The following is a 26,258-nucleotide window of genomic DNA, read 5'->3' on the forward strand; positions in this document are numbered from 1 at the left end:
CCAGTGCCGCTCCACGAGTCCCAAGTGGGAGCGGTGCCAGCAAGATTCCACTTCTCCAGGCTTTGGCAGCGGCTGCGCAAGGCGAGGCCGGAGGGGCCGGCCGGGCGGCGGCCGAATGCGAGAAAGGCGGGGCCGGGGGCGGGGGCCGGGAGAAATCGGGGCGGGCTGCGCTCCTAGTGCGACCCCTGGAGGTGGAGGCTGGAGCGCCTCCTGGACGCGCGGTCCACCAATCGCTTCCGAAGGCCGCCGGGAGGCAGTGGGCGCCAGGGTGCGGAGCCCCAAAGACAAGGGGTGGGGGGTAAGGGAGGAGAGACGAGGCGGGGGGAGAGGCGTGGGGGTGCAGCCAGGGTTTCCTCTCCATGTAGCCTGGCGTCTGTCTGGACCAAAGACAGTTGAGTAACCTTATCCCTGGCTAGAGTCTCTTCTCCCACATCTCTGCATTCCTTTACAATGGGAAAATGTCCCCAGAAAAGGGCTGCCCACACCCACCCAGGCTAACTGCTATTTATAGGCGAGACCTTCTCTTTCCTTCTGCCTCCTCCTCCTCCCCAACCAAATTCATATGCCACACACACACACACCATTTGTCAATCCGAAAATCACAGAAAGATCACTTCAAAAGAAGAAATTCACCTGCAGGAATGGGAAAGCATAATTTCCCCTGTACCCCAGGAAAACTGTCTATAACTCGAACTGAAGGATGGCAAGCAGGACTCTCATAAGAATGGATACTTAGTAAGTGATAATTGGTGTTTTGCTCCAGACAACCGGGACAGTGAATGACATCCCCAAAGCATCCATCCTTAGGGGTTGCTCTTCACCAGTGCAGTGGTTCTCAACCTTGAGCCTGAATCGGAATCACTTTGGAGAGCTTGCTGAGACATTGCTGGAGCCAGCTTTTGGAGTTTCTGAGTAGGTAGGTCTGTAGGAATCTGTCTATCTAACAAGTTCCCAGGCCATGCTGATGGACCACACTTTGAGAACCACTACTCTACACATGCACACACACAGCCCTATTAGAATCTCCTGGGGGAAGATTATCCTAAAAGTAAATTAATAGTAATTACAAAGTAATGGCTCATCCTCACTTATTCCCTTATGCAAACATACAGAACCTCAAATACTCAACTCACATCCCACCCTTATTTTTCCTGTAAGGACTCTATGTAGTGGTGGTGAGCATTACTTTATTCCTTCACACATCATGAAATGATGATCCACAAGGTGCCTGGCTTTGGGCTATGCCTGCGGATAGAGGTGAATAGAAAACCCCGGGAAGAACCTTCAAATAAGGAGAGGGCTAGAATAGAAAAGTACAAGGTCCTAAGAGAGTGTATAATGGGGACTCTGATGGAGTCTCGGAATAGGGTTAAAAGGAATGAGGGGTGGGGACAAGCAGCCTTAAGAATGGGGGGTTTCCGGCTTTTGCACCCCTATAACCTTTCCCTTTTAGTAATTATTTTTCTTCGACCCTGATGGAGGCCAACAAGCATAAGCATGTCTCTCCTTCCTGCTAAACCAGAGACCAAAAAAAAAAAAAAAAAAAAAAAAAAATGCCACTGAGAAATCCCTACAAATCCATAAGCGCTCTGCTTGGGGCTGCCTCTGCACCCCAAGATTCGCCTATCAAGACAATTGCACCATGGACGGAGAGGGGGGCGCCCCAATTTAGCCCACTTTGGGTAAAGGTGGGCTCTGTAAGCAAGAAAACCTTTTGATTTCTTATCTACGTCCTTCTGACCAGAGAGGCGAGGGTAATAGACCAGGTCCACCCCTCGCGTCAGTAGCGAAGACGGGACCGGTCCTCGGTCTCCAGCCTTTCAAGTTTGTCCTCTTTCCACGCCACTCTGCTCCTTCGAACCCCATAGCTCCACGTAGCCAGGAAGGAGCCCCGCCCTGCACCCCCTGAGTCTCGGGGATCTCGGACCTACAGTGGCGCCTGCCCCTCCTCGCTCCATCTCTTCGCGACCGCGACGAAAACCCGCGGTGGAGTCGGCGGTGGCAGGGCGGGGCGATGCGCAGGCGCAGTAGCTGCCAGGTTGGGCCGAGGAGGCGCCGGCTTCCACACCTGATGCAATCAGCCTTCCGGAAACGGTCGGGCCACTGCGCTCACCCGGGAAACGCTTCCGCGCCCTCCGCCCGAGTTCTGAGCTTCCTCGCCGCCCGACTTCTCCCCAGGCGGTGGGCGACGGCAGCGCCCCCGGGGGGGGTGGGGAGAATCTGCCGGAGGAGTCGGGAAGTCTCCGCCTGGGGAAACAATCCCTGGATTCCCTAATAGTGACTTGGAAACGGCCACTGAGCGTTCCTTGCTGGCAGGAGGAAATTCCCTTAATTATATATTTCCAGAGAGAACGAGGGGAGGGGGCTATTTAACCTTCCTTTGCTTCCTCCTTCGTCCGCCTCCCGACACACATTTTCTTTCTCTTCCACTGAAAGGGATGTTTATAGTAATAGCAATTTTAAAGAGGCTGTCTGGTTCCCTCGCCCTGCTGGTAAATACGTGAAAACGTGGAAAGCACGTTAGCTCTGCTGCATAAATCCTTCCCCGCGCACGCATTCTATAAATAATTGGTTACTCTATACCTCATCATTTAAATTTATAAAGAAAAATCATTTCTCATTTCACTACCTCATGCAAATTTGATATATATTGTGAGTGGGGTTTTTCCCTTCGTGCTGACTCATCCATGAATTGCTTTCCTAAGAAATGAGATATTCTAAGAGAATGCTTTCAAAAGCATGGAAGTAAATGCTGTGAACAGTAGATGAAATTAGCTCTATTAAATCCTTCAAGGCCAGAAGTCCTGCTAATCAGAAAAAAAAATCACGACAGATAAAGGAATTTTCGTGGAAGAATACTTACAGATCATCTAGAATCAAGTCTAGAATAACCCTTGTGTTTACAGACAACGATGTACCTCTCTGGCTTAGAGAGGTGAATGAGTTTTCCCTACTTAAAGGGTAAATAAGTGGCAGAACTTATATTGAACTCAGGTTTCTTGACACCCCAATCTACAAAACTTTTCCTACAAACTATAGGAGTGCAAGATTATATTACAATACTGTTTTTCAGTCCAAATGTTACAAAGTACAAAATCTATGGCAACAATTACTTGTTCTTGTTTCTGAAGTTAGTAGTCTAAATAGTGCTTGATAACAACCTATCCAACCACTTCTAAGATAACCAAAGGCTACATATTAAACATTTCAATTAAAGTGTTGTGAAATTCTGCAGAACCGCAGACAAGGAGAAATAATTTCTTGTGTCACTAGAGCCTCCAGTATTTTTGTATGATCATGTGCTTGAAATGTTTGAAGTTAAACTAAGAATTTTAATGATCACAGTATAAATTGGAGTTATGGTTCGCCTCTGTACTGAATTAAAATACATGTACAAAATGGAAATCAAAGTGAAATACAAAAATAACTACAAAATTCATGCCTGCAATAAGATAATAACCAAATAACTTTTGAGAACTATATCTTTTTATCTTGATGATTATCTATTTCTTTCTGGAGTGTTCTAACATTTAGTGATCTGGGAGAATATCTTTTGCTTAAGCACAAATAGAATCAAGTAAATGTCAAAATAGAGAGAAGCAACATTCAAACAGATCATAAGGTACAGTTAAAGAATAGCTAGCTTTTATTGAGTGCTTAGCAATGTGCCAGATATTGGCTAAGCATTTTACATGGGTCATTTAATTTAATCCTCACAACCTCTCTACAAGGGCGGTACTGTTGTTATCCTGTTCTACAAACAGGGAAACTGAGGCCTGGGAATGTGAAGTAACTACATTGAGTAGTTAACTCAAGGCTTAACACATTCAGTGGCAGACCTAGGATTGAACCCAAGCAATTTGCCTGGACCTTGAGCTCAAAAAATACTCTGCACAGAAAAATGTAAACACAGAGAAAATGGTTAAGATTTTAGTCTCATTTGAGAAAGGAAATGTAAATAAGGTTGCACTTACTCATCTTCCAAAGACAAGTTGGTAAAATAAGTTTGTTGTCCACAGTAGGAATACTATCTTCGTAATTAATGGATTAGGGACCAGCCTTACTGTTTTAGTTTCCCAGGCTGCTTAAAGCAAGTACCATGAAATTGTTCGCGTGAACAATGGGAATTTATTAGCTTACAGTTTTGGGCCAAGAAATGTATAAATCAAGGCATCATCAAGGTGATACTTTCTTCCCAAAGACCCACTGCTGCCAATCTTTGGCTCTTTTGCCACCTGGCAAGGCACTTGATCTCCTGGTGTCTCCCCTTCTTTTCTGGGTGTCATGGATTTCAGCTTCTTGCATCCGTAGCATTCTCCTCTCCTCTCCTCTCCTCTCCTCTCTTCTCTTCTCTTCTCTCTCTTCTCTTTCCCTCCCTCTGAATATTCATTCCATTTATAAAGGGCTTTAGTAACAGGATTAAGACCCATTCTGACCCATCACCTTAAGACCCATCACCTTAACTGTATTAGCCTCACCAAAAGGGTCCACACCCACAGGACTTTAAGAACATGTCTTTCTGGGGTACATAGTGCTTTAAACTATTACACTTACCCATAGATATAAGGCAGATGATCAAATACCTTGATTTTTTCAGCAAGGTATTTCCTTCTGATAAACTCACAGTGGCTGGCTGGGTTCATCTGTTCTGAACTGTCCAATATGGTAGTCACTAGCCACATAGAACTATTTAAATTTAAATTAATTAAAATTTACTAGAATTCAGTTTCTCTGTTACACTAGCCATATTTCAAGCACCCAACAGCCATCCATATGTAGCTTGTAGTTACTGTGTTGGACAGTGCAGTTATAAAATATTTCTATCACTGCAGAAAATTTTATTGTACAGTGCTGTTCAATTAAAAAGTCCTTTTCACAATAGCATAAGGCTTCAATCTTTGCTCACACAGCACTAATCCTGGGAGGATCATGTTTCCAGCTCTACCTTCTTCCCTGAGTTTCAGAGCTACTTTTCCAAAGTAAAATTAACAGAGGGTAGAATACCATCATGAAAAGAATGTAGGCTTTGGAATAAAACCTTGTTTTGCAATCTAAGGTCTTTTATTTACTAGCTATGTGACCTTGGACTGTTACTTACCCTCATTGAACCTTGCTTTTCTTATCTGTAAAATGAAGATCTTTACCTTTTTCATCTTGTGTTCATTTAATATCGAATGAAATAAAACATGTAAAGCTTCTAGTATGCCTCACATAAGATGATTTCTTTCTTTCCATTCTTATTTCAATTAATGACATAACCAATTACTCAGATTTCCAAACTAGAAATCTCAGTCATCTTCAATTCTTCCTTCCTCTTTGTTTTAATTTCCTAGATGTCGAAATAAATACCATACAATGGGTTGTCTTAACAACAGGAATTTATTGGTTTATGGTTTCAGAGGCTTGCTTCCTCTCAGGGTCTATATCTTCTAGCTGGCCAGCAAACGCTGAGGTTCCTTGGCTTTTCCACCACATGACAATGCACATGGCGGCATCTTCTCCTTTCTCTTCTGGGTTTCACTGACTTCCAGCTTCTGGCTGCTCCCTGTGGCTGCTATCACTGTGGTCTTTTCTATAAGGCCTCCAGTAAAAGGATTAAGACCCATCCTGATTCACCTTAACCGAGGTCACCTCATCAAAAGGTCCTATTTACCACCCCACCCCCCACATGGGACCCGACTCCCAGGGGTGTAAATCTCCCTGGCAATGCAGAATATGACTCCCGGGGATGAATGTGGACCCAGCATCATGGGACTGAGAGTATCTTCTTGACCAAAAGGGGGATGCAAAATGAGACAAAATAGTTTCAGTGGCTGAGAGATTTCAAATGGAGTCGAGAGGTCACTCTGGTGGACATTCTTATGCACTATATAGATAACACCTCTTAGGCTTTAATGTATTGGAATAGCTAGAAGTAAATACCTGAAACTACCAAACTCCAACCCAGCAGTCTGGACTCCTGAAGACAATTATATAATAATGTAGATTACAAGGGGTGACAGTGTGATTGTGAAGACCTTGTGGATCACACCCCCTTTATCTAGTGTATGGATGAGTAGAAAAATGGGGATAAAAACTAAAGGACAAATGGGGTGGGATGGGGGGATGATTTGGGTGTTCTTTTTTCACTTTTACTTTTTATTCTTGTTCTGGTCCTTTCTGATGTAAGGAAAATGTTCAGAGATAGATTGTGGTGATGAACACATAACTATGTTATCATACTGTGGACAGTGGATTGTATACCATGGATGATTGTATGGTGTGTGAATGTATTTCAATAAAACTAAATTTAATAATTAAAAAAAAAAAGGTCCTATTTACAATGGGTTAATACTCACAGGAGTGGATTAAGTTTAAGAACATGTTTTTCTGGGGCACAAAACTCCAAGCCACTACACTCCTCAACTACCCACATCAAATGACTTACCAAGCCCTGTTGCTCCCACTCAGGGATGTCTCTATAATCTGGGCCCTCCTCTCTGCCCCCACTCCCACTGTCCTCACTGGCTTTGCATGCACTATTTTAGCATCCTCCTAACTAACCTTGGTGACACCCATTACTCCTAATCTAAGCCCTTCCTCCACACTGCTGCTGGAATGATGCTTTTAAAATAAGATGCTAAAGTTGCCATTCCCCTCCCTTAAAATCTCTGATGACTTCCAGTTATTTAAAAATAAACATAACTATTAAACCTAAGGACTCACATGACCCAATGCTCACTCCATTTCAAACCTACCTTTGGATTCCTCTACTCCTGTTCCATTTTGAAACTGTTATGTAGTCCAGGAAAGACTATGTTCTTTTATGCAGTCTTGTAGGGGCAGACCTATCGTGGGTGGGATCTTTTGATCAGATTGTTTCCATGGAGATGTGACCCACCCAACTGTGGGTAAGACCTTTTGACTAGATTATTTCTATGGAGGCATGACCCCACCCATTCAAGGTTGGGGTTTTCTGGTGTCCTCTATGAAAGGATAAAAGGCACAGACATTTTGAAGAGAGATGCTTAGAGAGAAAACACGCAGAGACACTTGGAGATGCAGACAGAAAGAAGTTTGGAGATGCTAAGCTAAGAGATGAAGCCCAGAGTTTGCCCCAGAGAAGCTAAGAGAGGACACCCAGATGCTCAGAGAGAAACGCCCTGGGAGAACAAGCAAGGATGCACAGGAGCTGAGACAGAGAAGTTAAGAGAGACAGAAGCCCAGAGACATTTGGGAGAATGCCATTTTGAAACCAGAACCCAGGAGCAAAGGACCAGCAGACACTAGCCACATGCCTTACAGGCTGACAGAGGCGTTCCAGACACCATCAGCCTTTCTTCAGTGAAGGTATCCTCTTTTTGCTACCTTAGTTTGGATACTTTTATGACCTTAGAACTGCAAATTTGTAACCTAATAAATCCCTTTTATAGAAGCCAATCCATTTCTGGTATTTTTGCATAACGGCAACTTTAGCAAACTGGAACAATTACCAACTCTCCTTTCAGCCACCCTTCCCCCATCTCATCACTCTCCCTGCACGCCTCTCCCCCAGCAACCTATGTTCTAACTCTGAACCATGGTGCATTCCCATAACACAGAATGGTCTTTCATGTTTCAGCCCTTGCACAAAACTTTCTCAGATCAGCTGACCCTTTTACATGTTTTTTACCTATTAAATCCAACTTAACCCTTTAAGGTTTACTTCAAATATTACCTCTTCTATAAAGGCTCCTTCATCTCCACTAAGGAGAGATGGTCCTCAGCTCATCTGAAATTCCATAGATTTAAGAGTGTAGATGCTGTATTCAGGTTGCTCTCTTAAAATCCTGGCTGTACTACTCTCCCACTGAGTGGTTTTAGGCAAGTGACTTAAACTCTCCTGACCTCAGTTTTCTCATCTGAAAACAGTGATAATCATAGTTTGTGTGTCTTAGTGTTGTAGGGTCTATATGACTAGATTATGCAAATATAGCTCACAATAATGTGCCCAGCTCATAGATAAGCACTCAACAAATCTTATCTTAAAATTATTAGTAGTATAACTAGTAATTTATCCATCTTATCCTTTGGCCTCTGTGTGGATTTCCTTTTTTTTTTTTTTTTTTTTTTTCCATTTTAAATACTTTTTTACTTTTAAAAAAACACTTATTTATAGTCACAGTTACATTTGATTCTATGTTAAATAAGTAAAGTGTGTCTTATTACAGATGTAATTCATATTCATTTAACAAAAACTAGGTAATACAAATGAGCAAACAAAAAAATCAAATCCCCTATTGTTTAAGACAGTTCTTGGTTGCAAGCAAAAGGAATCCACTCTAGTTAACGTATCCAGATAAAAACATGTATTTTGGGGTTATCTGGTAGCTCCCTGCATCAATGCAAATATGGAGATTCAGATTTAGAAAAGAGTCAGGATCTATGAAAGGCTGGCAGCAGAGAACACTGACAAGGCTATAGCATGATATGTCACCAAAAGCAGCACTCCCCTTGCCACTTGCTGCAGCTACTGTTCCTGAATCTTTGCAACTTGGCATCGCCGCTTCCCTATTCAAAGTCACAGGGAGCATCAAATTGGCTGAGCCAAGGAATTGTGCCCATGCCCTAGCAGCCAGAATGCAGAGAGAAACGAATGCTTGCCTCCCTTTAGCTTCCTTATTGGACTGTGGAGCCCCCCTCCCACCTAGACTTACACAGTGGGGAATTCAATGAAACTAGGAAGAAGGACTCATCTCACACACACCTCAGTCAACAATGCTTTAACCATAGTTGATCACACCTTTGCAAACACATTAAGTACTTCCATGCTTTTATGCCTTTGATTATGCTGTTTCCTCTGCTGGAATATCTGCCTGCTTTACACATTGCCCCACTCCTACCTCCATCATCTTGTCCACTTTTCAAAATCATACTCAGCCTTCATAGGCCAACTGTGAAGTCTTCCTCGAATCTACCAGATGGATCGATTGCTCACTTCTTGCTTCCAGAGCTCCTCAGATGCTTTCATAGCATCCATATGGTTAGATGGTTACATCATTCTTCTCTACTATACTGTGAGATCTTGTTTCCAGCCTTATAACTTAGATGACACTTGATAATGAATGAAGAAAGGAAAGAAAGACAAAAAGACAAATCAGCTTTGACAAACATTACACTTTACATTATATTTTGCATTACACTTTACAAACATTAACTCATTTATTCTCAGTTTGTAACTCCAGTGTTTCCTGAGATAGGATACATCACTATTTTACAGAAGAGGGAACTGAGGCATGGAAGACTTAAGTTACTTTCCCAAGGCCACATAGCTATTAAAGGACAGAAACAGAAATTGAACAAGGCAGTCTGGCTCCAAGTGTAGGCTCTTACCTAATGAGATGTTATACTTTGGTGAAAGACAGTGCATGGTCCTTTTTGGGGGGTCTGCCACCACATTGTTTTTTTAAGCCCTGACAACCTCCTAGTAAGAAGAGAAAGCTAATTAATTTTTCTGTAAGTTTTCATAATTGCAAAATATATTTAGTAAATTTCATAAAAACTTATGCTGTGGTTCTTGAGCAATAATGAATGGGCTCTATACAAGAATTTATGGACGCACACAACAATAAGAGTCATCATAATCTTTGTCTTTGCCCTTCCCCCAGGTTATCAGGAGTTGTTACTGCAGACACTGGCATTTTATTGAACTGGCTTGGGCTCCAAAGAATTTATATTCTTATGCTGAGGGCAATCTCCTTCTCCCATATGATATCCTCTCAACCCTCCCAGAATCCTTGTTTTCCTTATCAACAGACAGGAGAAATCTGACTCTAGAGTACCAATGTGCATGGGTAAGCTAAGGACAAGAATTTAGATTGTGAATAGAAGGAAACCATCACTTCTGTGTTCAAAGGGTACAACATAAATAACACCACCCAACCTGGAAAAATATTCAACTTAAAATTTTTATAAACATAGATAATAGTAAGGAGGAAATCTGAGATTAAAAATGCTGAAAGGGAGAAGAGGCTAAAAAAATAACTGGAAATCATTTACAAGAGAAAAATGCTTTGCTCAAACCAAAAACAGACAAGAAATAAATTGCTAATTTGTAAAGGAATCCATAGTCAATTAGCTCAACCAAGAAACCGACAGTCTCCTTTACCTACTTGTTCCTGACAAGAATCTTCCTCCATTACATGATTTGCATTTAAAAAAAAAAGGGGGGAAGGAAGGAAGATGGCAAAAATACCTAAAAACCTCTTTGATTTAAGAGATCATTATAATAACTAAACATCTGTCATCATGTTCAATGAAAGCTAGCTCCTTATAGTTATCTGAAGGTGTAAAAACTGAATTTGGGAGAAAAAGAGAATTAGTATAGGAAAAAGAAGTGTGACTAAAACTAATAGTACAGAACTAGTACTTAACATGGAAGTTAGATGTTAGAAAAAAAAAATTCTTGGTAAGGTCAACTAGATAAAAGGAAAGACTTCAAAGGGATATAACATATGCTCCATCCCTCCAGACATTTAAAATTAATCTGGACAAAGAACTAGAATATATTCTGTAGAAAGCAATACTTCCTGACAAGCTAGTAGATTAGCTCTAATTGATTTTTTCCACCTCTAATTTCTTTGAATCTCTGAAATGCTATTCTTAGAAGACAAATGAGTTTTCTTTGAGGATGAATTTTCTTTCTTTATTTTAATCAAATGAGATATGATTTCTCCTGGAAGCAGTTTCCAAATCAATGACTTTGCAAGTAATAATTCTCACTGTTATTTAGACTACAAATATTAAACATCAAAGCTACAATCACAATATAATTTCTTTGATCATGCACTGGCATTAGTCTTAGAATAAAGTTTCAAAGAAGTGAAGGAATGAGGATACAGTCCAAAAACAGGACAAATGGAGCAGGACCAGTTTTTACTTTTTGATTCTAGGTTCATACCCTGCCTAGAAACTTATCACTAAAAAGAAAACATTTTGTTCCATCTAAATCATGTCAAAGTTTGTATTATTGACTCAAATGTCACTTTTGAGAAGATGAGACAATATCATATACATGTTATTTATTGTGAGAAAAAGGTTTAAAAATGTGCCTGGTCACAAAAGAGAGATAGTGTATGTTACCACTAATGTGAACTCTGTGAAAAATGTAAAATAAATGGTTTATATTGTGGAATGTGGGGGACCTAGCGATAGACAGCAAATAGTGAAGGGGGAACAATAATCTAATAAGAACAGATAAGTTAAGGAGGGTAAACTTAACATTATGGGAATGCTCAGGAACAACTATGGTTTGTTAATTTGGGGGGGGTATAGTAAGAACAAGTTGGCAGCAATGTAGTTATTTTAGGTTATTTGTTTTTCTTAGTCCTTTGTTTGGTTAAAGTTGTTTATTTTCTTGGGGTAGGTAGGAACATGGCAGCAACGTAGTTATTTTAGGTTGTTTTTTCTTATTCCTTTGTTTTGGTTTGGTTTGAAATGTTGTTTTTTTATTGTTTGTTTTTTAATTTTTTCATAAAGTTAAAAAACAATGAATGAGTGTTAAAAAAAAGTAAATAAGTAAATGAACAATGGGGGAGGAGGGGAATGGAATGTTTTGGATGTTCTTTTTTATTTTAACTTTAGTTTAATTTTTTGGAGTAGTGAAAATGTTCAAAGATTGTAGTGAAGAATGCACAACTATATGATGATACTATGAACAACTGATTGTATACTTTGGAGGACTGTATGTTATGTGAATATATCTCAATAAAATTGCATTTAAAAAAGGCTAAAAAATTGCCTGGAATGTTTGAATTTTCTTAGAGAACATTTGCTTAGAAAAAGAAGAAGAAACACTACATGAAAAGAGGGGTAGATCTCTTTCACTTTACATACGTTATGATTTTCAAAGCAGTTCCCAGATGCTTTGATTAGTGTTATGGTTTTCCAATGAATAAAATATGATTGGAACAAAATATTCTTTTTTAAAAAATATTTTATTGTAACATATATACAACACCATTTCTCATTTTAACCACTTTCATGTGTACAATTCAGGATATTAATTATATTCACAATATTGTACTACCATCACCATCATTACCAAAACTTTTCTATCACCCAAACCAGAAGCTCTGTACCTGGTAAGCAATAATTCCCCAACCCCACCACCTCCCACCCCTGGTAACCTGTGTTCTACTTAAATATTCCTGATTAAGAAAGTCTTTTATACTCCTACACCATCAAGATATTTTCTTCTATTATATATTGATAGGTTTCAAGTTTTGTGTGTCCTATTTTGTTTTGTTTTTACATTTAGGTCTTCAGTTTGTTTTTTTAAGATGGTATGAATTTTACAAATAGAAAGCTAACCGTTGTAAATACAATGTATTGAATAATCCTTCCATTTCCTAAATATCTATAATGCCACCTTTCTCATATATCAGGTTCTCACTGGTCTGTTTCTAGGCTCTTTATTCCCTTCAATTGATCAATTTTTCTATTACTGAGTGTTCTAGTTTGCTAATGCTGCTGGAATGCAAAACACCAGAGATGGGTTGCCTTTTCTAAAAGGGGGTTTATTTGGTTACACAGTTACAGTCTTAAGGCCATAAAGTGTCCAAGGTAACACATCAGCAATCCGGTACCTTCACTGGAGGATGGCCAACAGTGTCCGGAAAACCTCTGTTAGCTGGGAAGGCACAAGGCTGGCGTCTGCTCCAAAGTTCCAGTTTCAAAATGGCTTTCTCCCAGGACGTTCCTCTCTAGGCTGCAGTTCCTCAAAAATGTCACTCTTAGTTGCACTTGGGATATTTGTCCTCTCTCAGCTTCTCTGGAGCAAGAGTCTGCTTTCAATGGCCATCTTCAAACTGTCTCTCATTTGCAGCTCCTGTGCTTTCTTCAAAGTGTCCCACTTGGCTATAGCTCCTCTTCAAAATGTCACTCACAGCAGCACTGAGTTCCTTCTGTTTGTCAGCTCATTTATATGGCTCCAGTGATTTAATTTACAGCCACCCTGAATGGGTGGGGCAACACCTCCATGGAAATTATCCAATCAGAGTCATCACCCACAGTTGGGTGGGGCACATCTCCACAGAAACACTCAAAAGAATTACAATCTAATCAACATTGATAGGTCTGCCCACACAAGATTACATCAAAGATAACGGTGTTTGGGGGGACATAATACATTCAAGCTGGCACACTGAGCTAACACTGCACTATTTTAATTTCTGTAATTTTGTAATATACGTTGATATCTGGTAGAGTGGGTTTCTCTCCTTGTGCTGCTTTATTACGACTGCCTTAGCTCTTCTTTCATAATAACCCTTCTATGTAAAATTTGAACAAATTTTAATGAAAAGCCTTTAGAATTTTTATTGGTATTATATTTAATATATATTTAATCTGAGGAGAAATGGCATTTTTACTGTATTAAGTTAAGCCATTGATAAATATGCTATATATTTTCATTTATTCAGACTTTATTTTAACAAAAATTCTTTACTTCTACTCTAAAGCCCATGAAAACCCATATAACTGTTCAAGTTTGACAATGACTTGACCTGGATATCAGTAAAAGGACTTGACCTGGATATCAGTAAAAAGACTCCTTATATTTTCTTAAATCTATTGCTACTTTGGCCGAGATAAAACTCCTAGACAGAAGCCTATGGCCCTCTTTTTTTCTATATATACTAGATTTGACCTCGGAAAAAGTCAGTGAAATGATGGGAGTTAGCCAAGCACAATGTCTTTGTCAAAGTGACTGGCTTTTATGTGAATCTAGTGTCATCTCAGGTATCAGCCTCAACCCCAGTGCCTCAAATAAATTAATCAGCTCAGGTTTGCAAGGGAAGTCACAAAGAAGAAAGGAAAAAACTTTGTCTTTTAATTGATGTGTTCAGATCACTCACATTTAATAGTCCCCAGAGTGAACACTAAAAGGGAAAAGAAACAGAGAGACAAGGAGAAAGAGAAATAGATAAAAATACAATACACAAAAATGAAATATTATAAAGTATTTAAGTAGTTCAAAAGAAAACAGGAAAGAGAGAAGAGAAGAACAAAAAACATTTGACAAACAGAAAAATAACAAAATTGTGGACTTAAATCCGACTATTAAAAAGTACATTCAATATAAGTGGTTTAAACACACTAATTAAAAGACAGATTCTCAGATTGGCTGTTTAAAAAGAGGAAGAAGATCCAACTATATGATATCTTTAAGAAATGCAGTTTGATATAGATAGATTAAAAGCAAAAGCATGGAAAAAGACATACCATGAAAACACTAATCAAAAGAAAACTGGATAGGCAATATTAACATCAAACAAAGTAGACCTCAGAACAAGGAAAACTGCCAAGGATAAAGAGACATTATATAATGATAAATTGGTCCATTCACCAAGAATACATGAGAATCTTGATGTGTATGTGTCTAACAATCAAGGCCCAAATTTTTACCAAGACAAATTGATAGAAGCAAAAGGAGAAACAGATAAATTCAAAATTATACATGGAGACTAATACTCCCCTCTCAGTAATCAATGGGATAGTAAACAGAAAATCAGCCAGGACATAGAAGATCTGAATAACTCTATCAACCAACCTGATTGAATTGACATTTATAGAACTCGAGACAACAGCAGAATGCATATTCTTTTCAAGTGCATGTGGAAAATCTGAAATCATACAAAGTTTGTTCTCTGATCATAACAGAACAAAATTAGACGGAGAGGATTTGGGAAGACGGTGGAGCAGGGATCAGGAACCAATCCCTCCACCAAAACAACTACTGAACTGGCAGAAACTATCTCCATCAATTATTGTGAAACTCTAGAGTCCAGTGGAACACTGTGCAGCATCTAGAGAAGAGCTGGAGGAAGAGTCTTGTAAGTTGTGGTAAGATTGGTGAATTTCATCCTCTGTGTAGTGACTCCCATCCCCTATACCTGAACCACAAGGCAGGCAGCAGTGGCGACTATAGTCTGGGCTCCTGGTACAGCACGCTAGTGCCAGGGTGAGCTATAAGGACCTCATCCCGCAAAATCCCAGACAGTCTGGTCTGATTGCTTATCACGGCCTTTGATCAGCTACTTCAGATCTCAGGGGCCCAGCACTGAGCATGGCCATTGTTCCAATATCCCCCAGGCAAAAGCAGCAAAGGAGTCAAAACAGGCAATACCTATTTTTTTTCTCTTGTCTCTTTCCATTCACCATTTGGGGGCAAAATTAGTTTGGAAAAGTCACAAATTGATGGCTCCAGCCCGCACTACCAACAACAAAAAATACCCTACCAGTCCCAGAGGAGTGGGAAAACTGGATTTCCAGAGTAATAACAAAGTAATACTCAGAATGCCCAGTTCTCAACAAAAAAATTACAAAACACACAAAGAAACTGGAAAGTATGGCCCATTCATGGAAAGAAAAGAATCGGTGAGAAACCATCCCTGAGGAAGCTCATAATTGGAACTATTAGTCAAAGACTTTAAATCATTTGTCCTAAAAATGTTTAACAAGCTAAAGGAATCCATATACAAAGAACCAAAGGAAATTAGGGAAACACTGAACAAAATAAAGAGATAGAAATTATTAAAAAGAACCAAACAAATTTTGGAGTTTCAAAGTATAGTAATTGAAACGAAAAATTCACTACACAGATTCAACAGCAAATTTAAACAGGCAGAAGAAAGAATCAGCAAACTTGAAGACAAGAAAGATGACATTATTCAGTGTGAGGAGCAGAAAGAAAAAGTAATGAAGAAAACTGAACACTCCCTGAGAGACTTGTGGGACACCATCAAGCACACCAGCGTATGCATCATTGGAGTTCCAAAAGGATAACAGAGAAAAAGTATTTGAAGAAATAATGTCTAAAAGCTTCCCAAATTCAATAAAAGACATGATTACACATCCAGAAAGCTCAAAAACTTCAAGCAGGACAGACTCTAAGATATCTGCACCAAGACACATTATAGCAAAATTGTCAAAATCCAGAGATAAAGGGGATTTTGAAAGCAGCAAGAGAGGCAACTTCTTATGTACAAAGGATCCCCAAAAAAGAATAACAGCAGATTTCTCATCAGAAGCCATGGAGGTCAGAAAATGATATTTTGAAAGTCCTTAAAAAAACAAAATAAACCAAGAATTTTATATCTAGCAAAATTATCTCAAAAAAGAAGGAGAGGGGGATCCAAGATGATGGATTACGAGAGAGAGAACAAAATTCTTCTCCATGAAAAACACTAGATAAACTACAGAAAGTGCCCCAAAACAGCAGTTCCAGGGTTCCACCAGCTGGGCAGGGACTTCTACAATCATAGTGAGTGTGTACTTGGAGAAACCAAGAGGCTGCATTTAAGACAGGTGAGGGTTCGGCCCAGAACACCACTGGGGAATGGGTGGCTGGAGCCAGCTGATGGCATTGAGGGGATTAGCCTTCCACTCCCCAGGCACCTTCCTCAGTACTTGGTGTGGGTGATTACTCTTCACAGACCCGCAGCCAAGAGCCCCCATACCAGGGACTGGCCATTGGAGCAGGCAGACAGTCATGGAAGGGGGTAGCTTTCCATGCCCCATGCAGCCATATTTGCAGCTGGCTAGGAGACAACCCTTCACAGCCCCATGGTCGAGAGCTGCCTTGAGGGAATTCAGGATTTGGCAGGCTTGTGATGGCATCCACTCTTCCTCCATGGAAGCCCATGGTACACATAGCCTAGAGTCAGGGGTGCCAAACAGAAGTGCCAGGAGCCCTCCCCCAATCCCAGGGACTCATAGGCACACAGCAAAGAGGGATTGTGGGGCATCTGAGCTGGAAGATGAAACACACAGTTCTGCAGCCCCAGAGTACTACACCCACAGCCCTTGGAAGGGCTGGGACCACTGTGTCCTGGAGCAGAATCCCTGCCAAACTGCACAGGGCATGCCCCCCACCCACAGGGCTGGCAGTACCCAATGCACACAGAAAATTGGTGCTCTGATTCTACATCCACATGGTTTCGACCCCAACTCAGTACACAGATGAAGTTGGGGAGAACTGGCTTGAGGGTAAGAGGTGGCTCAGGAGTGCCATCCGATGATAGGTTGGAAACTGCACTCCACCAACCTGTAGCTCTGTCAAATTATAGATAAATGTTCAGGAATTCTGGGAAGACGGCAGAGGAGGTGAGGCAGAATGGGCTTCTCCTCCATGAAAGTAAGTAGAAAGGGACCAGAGGACACCAGGGACTGTGGTTTCAGGGTGCAACAGGCCATAGAGGGTCCTCCACAGTACATGGAGGGGACAGCAACAAAAATGGAAGGGAGATGGTGGTTGAGGGATGTGGTGAGTATATTCCCATTGGACTGCCTCCTGACTGGCAGCAGTAAAACCGCCCCTAGGCAAGGGAGTGAGCAGCAGTTTTCCACTCCGGTGCACCTATACTGACAGTTTGCTGGGGGGATCCTCAACAGTCAGACAGTGGAGAGATCCTGTGTGGGAAACTGGTGGGCAGTGTTTGCTCTTTCCCCACAGAAGGGGTGGGGGATGTGTAACAGCAAGAAGTGTGGAAGGGAAAGTTCTGGAGCCCCTCCCACACCAGAGACTCACAGTCGCAAGGCAGGCAGAGAACCAGAAGGCGGAGCCAGCATTCCATCTGTGGGGTGCCCTTGATCCGACTCCCTGCATACCTGCTCAGGGCCCATATCGCAGCCCCAGGACAGGCATTCCCCAATGCACATGGAGACCCAGTGCACTGACTGGTTCCCCACCTGGTTTCAACTCTGTCCACCACACAGAAGTTCAGGGAAAACCTACTTGAGAGCACCACCTACTGGTAGTTAGGGAAACTACACTCCAGCAAGCTGTACCACAAGAGCATCACCAGCAGGTAGGATAGGGAAACTGCTCTCCAGCAACCTGTGCCTCAAGAGCACCACCTGCTGGCAGGATTGGAAAACTGCATGCCAACAAACCAAAATATATATAAATGCTCAAATAATTCTGCACTTTCTAAAATAACCCTATCAACAAAAGCAAATGCTCCAAAGTCAACAAAAAATTACAAAGCACTTGAAGGATCTGAAGATATGGACAAGCCAAAGGAACAAATGAAAAAGCCATGAGACACACAAAACTTAGAGCAATTAAATAAGAAGTTCAAACAAGTCTCCAAAATAACTTCAACAAGATGGCTAAAGACATAAAGGAAATCAAGAAAACTCTACAAGAGCATAAAGAAGAATTTGAAAGAGTAAATAAAAAAATAGCAGACCATATGGAAATAAAAATAGCAGACCTATGTGGCTCAAATGAAAAATATACTAGAGACACACAATAACAGATTTGAAGTGGCAGGAGAAAGGATAAGTGAACTTGAGGAAAGAGTAAATGAATGCGAGCACACAAAAAAACATATGGGAAAAAAATTTAAAAATTTGAAATGGATCTCAGAGAAATGATGGACATGAAGAGAATAAATATAAGAATCACTGGTGTCTCAGAAGGAGAAGAGAAGGTTAAAGGACTAAGAAGACTGTTTCAAGACGTAGTTGAGGAAAACTTCTGAAATCTTCTAAATGACATAAATATGCAAATTAAAGATCCCAAAGAACTCCAAATAGAATAAATCCAAATAAACCCACTCTGAGACATATTCTGATCAGATTGTCAAATGTTGAAAAGTAGGAGAAACTACTGAAGGCAGCAAGAGAGAAACAATTCACCATATACAAGGCAAAGAACATATGACTAAGTACTGACTACTCAGTGGGCACCATGGAGGTGAGAAGGCAGTGGTATAACACATTTAAAATTCTGAAAGAGAAAAATTGCCAACCAAGAATTCTTTATCCAGCAAAGCTCTCCTTTAAAATTGAGGGAGAGCTTAAAATTGTCATAGATAAACAAAAGCCGAGAAGAGACCTGCCCTGCAAGAAATACTAAAGGGAGTTCTACAAGATGAGATGAAGAAAGGAGAGAGAGATCTGGAGAAGAGTTATTAGGAAGAAAAACTTAAAGGGAAAAAAGAGAGGGAAAAAAATAGATCTAACAAATAAAAACCAAAGTATAAGACGGCTGGTTTAAGAACTCCCTTAACAGTAATAACTTGGAAAGTGAATGGATTAAACTCTCCAATTAAAAGATACAGACTGGTAGAATGGATTAAAAAATATGACCCATCAATATGCTGTTTACAAGAGACTCATTTTAGACCCAGAGACACAAACAGACTGAAAGTGAAAGGATGGAAAAAAGTATTCTACACAAACTGCAATCAAAAGAAAGCTGGGGTTGCTAAACTACTATTAGACAAAATAGACTTCAAATGCAAAGATGTTGTAAGAGACAAAGGACACTATTTATTAATAAAAGGGCTAATTCACCAATAAAAAATAACAATTATAAATGTTTATGCACCCAATCAAGGAGCTCGAAAATACATGAGACAAACATTGGCTAAACTGAAGAGAGCAATAGACATGTCAACAATAGTAGGAAAATTTAATATACCACTCTCTTCTGTAGATAGAACAACTAGACAGAGGACCAGTAAGGAAATTGAGAACCTAAACAATATGACAAATGAATTAGATATACCAGATACATGTAGACCATTATATCCCAAAGTACATTTTTCTGTAGCGCCCATGGAATGTTTTCCAGGATAGATCATATTCTGGGGCACAAAATAAGTCTTAAATTTAAAAGGACTGAAATTATTCAAAGCACATTCTCTGACAATAATGCAATGCAAATGCAACTAGAAATCAATAACCACCAAAGAACCAGATCTTTCACAAATATATGCAAGTTAAACAACACATTCCTAAACAATAAGTTTGTCAAAGAAGAAATTGCAAGAGAAACTGGTAAATATCTAAAGATGAATGAAAACAAGAATGTAACTTATCAAAACCTGGGGGATGCACCAAAGGTGGTGCTGTGAGGGAAATTTAAGGCTCTAAATGCATATATCAAAAAGCAAGAAAGAGCTAAAACTGAAGACCTAACTGAACAACTGAAGAGGCTGGAGAATGATCAGCAAACTAACCCTAAAGCAAGTACACACACAAAAAAAATAACAAAGATTAAAGCAGAAATAAATGAGTTGGAGAACAAAAAACAAAAACAAAACAAAACAAAAAACAACAATAGAATAAATAAAACCAAAAGTTAGTTCTTTGAGAAGGTCAACAAGATTGACAGTCCCTTAGGTAGAGTGACAAAATCAAAGAGAGAGAAGATCCAAATAAACAGAATCAGAAGTGAGAAGGGGATACTTACTACAGAAATAAAAATCATAAGAGGATACTATGAACAACTGCATGTCAACAAGCTAGACAATTTAGAGGAAATGGACAATTCCCTAGAAACACATGAACAAACTACACTGACCCAAGAAGAAACAGAAAACCTCAACAAACCAATCACAAGCAAAGAGATCCAATCAGTCATCCAAAATCTACCTACAAATAAAAGCCCAGGGCCAGATGGCTTCACAGGCAAATTGTACCAAACTTTCCAAAAAAGAAGTGACACCATTCATGCTCAAATTCCTTTAAAAAACTGAAGAAAAAGGAACACTACCTAACTCATTTATGAAGTTACTATCACTCTGATAGCAAAACCAGATGAAGACACTACATAAAAGAAAAACTATAGGCCAAACTCCCTAAAGAATATAGATGCAAATTCTAAACAAAATACTTGCAAATCAAATACAAAGACACATTAAAAGAATTATACACCATGACTAAGTAGGGTTCATTTCTGGCATGAAGGATGGTTCAACATAAGAAAATCAATTAATGTAATGCAACACATTAACAAATCAAAAGGGAAAAATCAAATGATCATCTTGAGAGATGCTGAAAAAGCATTTGACAAAATTCAACATCCCTTTTTGATAAGAACAGTTCAAAAGTAGGAATTGAAGGAACCTTCCTCAATATGATAAAGGGCATGTATGAAAAACCCACAACCAGCATAGTACTCAATGGTAAGAGGCTGAAAGCTTCTCCCCTAAGACTGGGAAAGAGACAAGGATGCCCACTGTCACCTCTCTTATTCAACATTGTGCTAGAAGTTCCATCCAGAGCAATTCACCAAGACAAAGAAATTAAAGGCATCCAAATTGGAAAGGAAAAAATAAAACTGTCATTATTTGCAGATGATATGACCTTATATTTGAAAAATCCTGAGAATTCAATCACAAAGCTACTTGAGCTAATAAACAAATTCAGCAGAGTGGCAGGATATTATATTAATGCACATGAGTCAGTAATATTCCTATACACTAGTAATGACCAAACATAAGAGGCAATCAAAAAAAAATTCCATTCACAGTAGCAACTAAAAAATTGAGTACCTGGGAATAAACTTAACCAAGGACACAAAAGACCTCTACACAGAAAACTACAAAATTTTAATAGAAGAAATTTAAAAAGGACCTAAATAGGTGGGAAAATATTCCATGCTCATGGATAGGAAGACCAAACATTGCTAAGACATCAATTCTACCCAAACTGATCTACAGATTCAATGCAATTCCAATCAAAATTCTAACAACCTATTTGCAGACCTGGAAAAGCTAGTAATCAAATTTATTTGGAAGGGAAAGGGGCCTTGAATTGCCAGAACATCCTAAAAAAGAAGAACAAAGTGGGAGGACTTACAGTTCCTGACTCTGGAGCCTACTATAAAGTTAAAGTGGTCAAAATAGCACGGTATTGGCATAAAGATAGACATAGTGATCAATGGAATTGAATTGAGAGTTTGGAAATATACCCCCAGATATACAGTTGACTGATTTTTGATAAGGCCCCCAAATCCACTGAACTGGTACAAAACTGTCTCTTCAACAAATGGGGCTGGAAGAACAGGATAGCCATAACAAAAAGAATGAAGGAGGACCCCTACCACACACCCTATTCAAAAATTAACTCAAAATGGATCAAAGACTTGAATATAAGAGACAGTACCATAAATCTCAGAGAATATAATGTAGGGAAACATCTCCAAAGCCTAGTATTAAGAGGCCACTTCTTAGACCTTATACCCAAAGCACAAACAACAAAATAAAAAATATAAATGGGAACTCCTCAAAGTCAAAAGCTTCTGTACCTCAAAGGAATTTGTCAAAACTGTAAAGAGGCAGCAGACGCAATGGGAGAAAATATTTGGAAACCATGTGTTCCAGTTTGCTAATGCTGCCTTTTTGCAAAATGCCAGAAATGGACCAGCTTTTATAAAGGGGGTTTATTTGGTTACAAAGGTACAGTCTTAAGGCCATCAAGTGTCCAAGGTAAGTCATCAACAATCGGGTACCTTCACTGGAAGATGGCCAATGGCGTCCGGAAAACCTCTGTTAGCTGGGAAGGCACATGGCTGGCATCTGCTCTGGAGTTCTGTTTTCAAAATGGCTTTCTCCCAGGATGTTCCTCCCTAGGCTTCAGCTCCTCAAAAAGACACTCTTAATTGTTCTTGGGGCATTTTTCCTTTCTTAGCTTCTCTGGAGCAAAAGTCTACTTTCAAAGGCCATCAGGAGCAGCATAGGATAAAGGTCTCCTGAGTCCCCGACAACTGAGCCGAAGGCTCTTTACTCTCGTAATTATTCTACCTAGACAAATATTCTTTCCAAAAAGACTCACTGTGGGGAGGGGACATAAATAAGGATTACTTATTGCTTGATGGGTACTTAGTTTCTGTTTTGGGTGATGAAAACATTTTGGTAACGGCTGGTGGTGATGGCAGTACAACATTGTAACGTAATTAACATCACTGAATTATATACTTTAAAAACAGTTTACTTAAAAAATAGTTAAATGGCAATTTTACAGTACATATATGTTACCACAATGAAAAATAAAATAAAACTTACATAATGGCAGAAACCTTTATTCCAAGAGCATTTCCAATAACTCAGGTTTCACTGAACACACTTTGGGAAGCACTGCTTTACAAGTCGTGAAAGTAACATTACAGTCGGGGCATGGTTGGCACAATAAAAGGTAATGTGTGCTCCAGTCTTCGGGACTACAGGACATGAGGGCTCCTTGAATGGATGTTTTAAAATGAGGCTCGATTTTACTGGTTGCCATACTCCTGGGGCCTACTAGCACAGAGTAGTTGCTCAATAAACATTCACAGAATTTAAAGGTAAAAGAAGCACCCTGGTTATTCTTCTCTCTGGCCTGGAGAAAGATTACTTAACTATCTGGATACATTTAATTTCAGTTCAACATGATTTATTATTTCAAACAGAGACCATTCTATGGTTGCAGATTAAATAGCATCTGCATTTCCTTTGGATACATTTTATTTCACACACAGACCTTGTCATACTTGAATCATCACAAGAAAATGAACATTTTTGAGTCACTCCAGAAACAAACATGGATTTAAAGTGGGCTCTTCCATCACACCTTTCTAGAATTTGGACACAACACCACAAAATCAATTGTTCCTTATGTTAATCAAACTCAGTGCTGAATCATTAACATCACACTGTAAGCCCATGCCATCCGAAATGGCGGTGATCTCTCCAAAAATCAAGATGCTGGAAATATTCTGGGGCATTTTATTAAAGCTTCCAATGTTAAAACTGTCCTTCATTCATATATTAATACATCAACAAATGTTTATTGAGCACCAAGGATTTTTCAGCTCTGGGGATTCAAAGGTGAAGAAACGAGAGTACCACGCCTCCAGGGGTTTAGGGACTAGGAGGGAGAAGGAAGCAGTAACAATGGGGTGTGATGACGAGGGTGAGATGGAATTGGGGGGTGAGGGGCTAAGGTGGGAGCAAGGAAAAGAACCAACAGCCTCATCTGGGTGATGATGCACCCCAGCCCATTTTCCAAGTGTGGTCCCCAGTCCAGCAGTATCAGCAACACCTGGGAAATTGCTAGAAATGCTCACTTTCATGGGTCCCACCACAGACCTACAGAACCACCCACTCTAGGGTTGGGGCCCAGCGCAGTGCACTTTAACAAGCCCCCAGGAGATACTGAAGCACGTTGGAGGGGATGATGATTCAGCTACTTACAGGAGGAGGAAGAAAACACGGGCGGATAAAGACCAGACAGGAGGCAGAGACCGCTGCCCACAGCGGAAACTGGATAAAAGCCCAAAGGCCAGAGGAAACCTGGCAGATTATAGGAACAGTGTGGCTAAAGCCCTGAATATGAAATGCAGAATCACTAGACAGCCAGAAGAGGCAAGCACAGCAGATCACAGAGGGCCCTGAATGCAGTGCTAAGGAGCTGGCCCTGCATCTGGAGAGCAGCGAGGAGCTCCTGGAGGCTTTTTAAAGCATGGGACAGATATGCCCAGACCTGCACTTCAGAAGGTCATCTTGGATGCAGTGTAGACACCAGACAGAGGCCACAGAGAAGCCAGCTGCCAACTCAAGGGTGCCTCAAGAAACTGCAGAGAAGGAGGTGCCCAGAGTGCACCAGACTGTGCCGTGGGAGAGATTAAGCATCCCTTCCCCTGGGAAGCCTTGCCTGTATCTTGCCCTCCACACCCAACCAAGGGCAAGTGCTCAGTCTGGGAAGCACACCACGCTTTATCATAAGTAGTTATTTCACTGTCAGCCTTTTTCTATTAACTGGAAGCTCTAAGGCAGATGCTGTGGCCACCCTGATCAGTTTCCACACACAGCATCTGGAACAGCAGCCAGCACTTGGGAAGCCAAGCTGAATGGATGGAGCTGAACAAGCAGGAGACCAGAGAGGCCACTGCTGAAACTCAGGGGAAAGACAGCCATGTCTGTGGGGAAGGAATCAGAAAGATATAACAACCGAACAACTTAATTTTTTTCTAATCTGCTGATACCATTTCAAACCACTGAATGGAAATTTCTACAAGCCCATTGGTTTATAAAAATTCAACAGTGAATTTGATCTGTTGAGTCAAGTCTACATGCTCATCTCCCTGTGAAGTCAGAAAGAACCACAGCCTCAGCCCCTTTGCAAATGAAAATGAGGCAGTTCTAGGTTGCAGAGAGACTGTCACCTAATTGAGATTATTTTTGTTGGTTTTTTTTTTTCTTTTTCAGAACAGTTCTGCAGAGCCTTAAAGCGTAGGATGAGACATTTCAAATCCCACAGGCATAGTCTGCGTCTTTGCTTTGATTTTTAGAAATCATTCCAAGTAGGCAGATAATGTTGTGACCCAATTATGGGATATTTTGGAAGTAGCAGGCACCTAACTTGGGAGGTGGCGCTGGTGGGCGTAGAGGAAAAAGTTTAGTACTAAGCAGGCAGCACCACCTGCCTCTCAAACCTTCACAGAATTTTATAGGGAAGGGAATTGTGACAATCAGGAAGTAATGCCACAGTCTCCCTGACCTGCTTCCCATTTTCTCACCATTCCCAAAATAGAGAGGGCTAAGGAAAATCATAAATATAATTCTCAGCCCTCTAGGGAAAGCTCATTAAGGGCATAAATTTGGGTCCCTGGGGAAAAAAAGGATGAAGAGCAACATTATCTAGAGCCCTAGAATCAAGAGGTGGAAACTGGAAAAATAAAACCCATGGTCAGAAAGGAACCACAGAAACACAAAAACAATGGCCAATTCTAACGCCAAGGCATACTGATACGATGCCGCAGGCTCAACTGGCCTGGATTCTCCAAACCAGTGAAATACTACATTTTCAAGCTCTTTAGAGTCAAAAGTTAAGGTTTCTGTTTAAAACTAAAAATAATATCAACTGTTAAGGTCTTACTTCATACAACTACTGTTCTAAGCCTTTATCACATATTAATTCATGAAAACCTCATAACCAAATTATACAGGCACCACTAATATCCCTATTTACAGATGAGGAGACTGAGGTACTGAGAGTGTAATTCTGTTGTCAGAGGTAACACGGCTATAAGTTGCAAAATAGTATTGGAACCCTAGAAGACTGGCTCTTCACCACCACACCCTACTATCTCCCTAAAGGACTGTCCTGTGTATGTATAAAGGAGGTTTAGCAGCATCCTTGGCTTCTACCTACTAGATGCCAGTAGTATCCCACACACAGCCACGACAATCAAAATGTCTCAAGACCTCACCAAATGTTCCCCGGAAGGCAAACTAATGCTCCGTTAGGTTTGAGAGGCCAAATCCCTACACGCTACAATATAGAAGGAGTGGTGAATCCTAAATGCTGGGTAGAGAAACAGGCTACACAAGTTCCACTGAGTCAAGGAAAGATGGGAAAGAAGACAGTTGAAGGGTTTTCTTTAATGGGAATTGTAAAGTAGGGGCCACTTGCCTTGGCTAATATTCCATGAGAGCTCCCCATTTCTCCTGCGGAGAACAGCC

At 40.4% G+C, this 26,258-nt stretch overlaps 1 long non-coding RNA gene across 1 annotated transcript in view; it reads right to left on the reverse strand.

Annotated features, from left to right (window-relative positions):
• Nucleotides 1-8,752: 8,752 nt before the first annotated feature.
• The window catches only part of LOC119529350, an 81,720-nt gene continuing 64,214 nt past the window's right edge, over nt 8,753-26,258 (reverse strand). Inside the window, exons 2-3 of the long non-coding RNA XR_005215847.1 lie at nt 9,352-9,442; nt 8,753-9,072 (exon numbers count right to left, since the gene is read on the reverse strand). This is a non-coding gene — a long non-coding RNA (uncharacterized LOC119529350). The remainder of the gene's footprint in view (nt 9,073-9,351; nt 9,443-26,258) is intronic.

This window comes from Choloepus didactylus, chromosome 3, assembly GCF_015220235.1.
Source record: "Choloepus didactylus isolate mChoDid1 chromosome 3, mChoDid1.pri, whole genome shotgun sequence".
In the NCBI taxonomy this organism is placed as follows: Eukaryota; Metazoa; Chordata; class Mammalia; order Pilosa; family Megalonychidae; genus Choloepus; species Choloepus didactylus.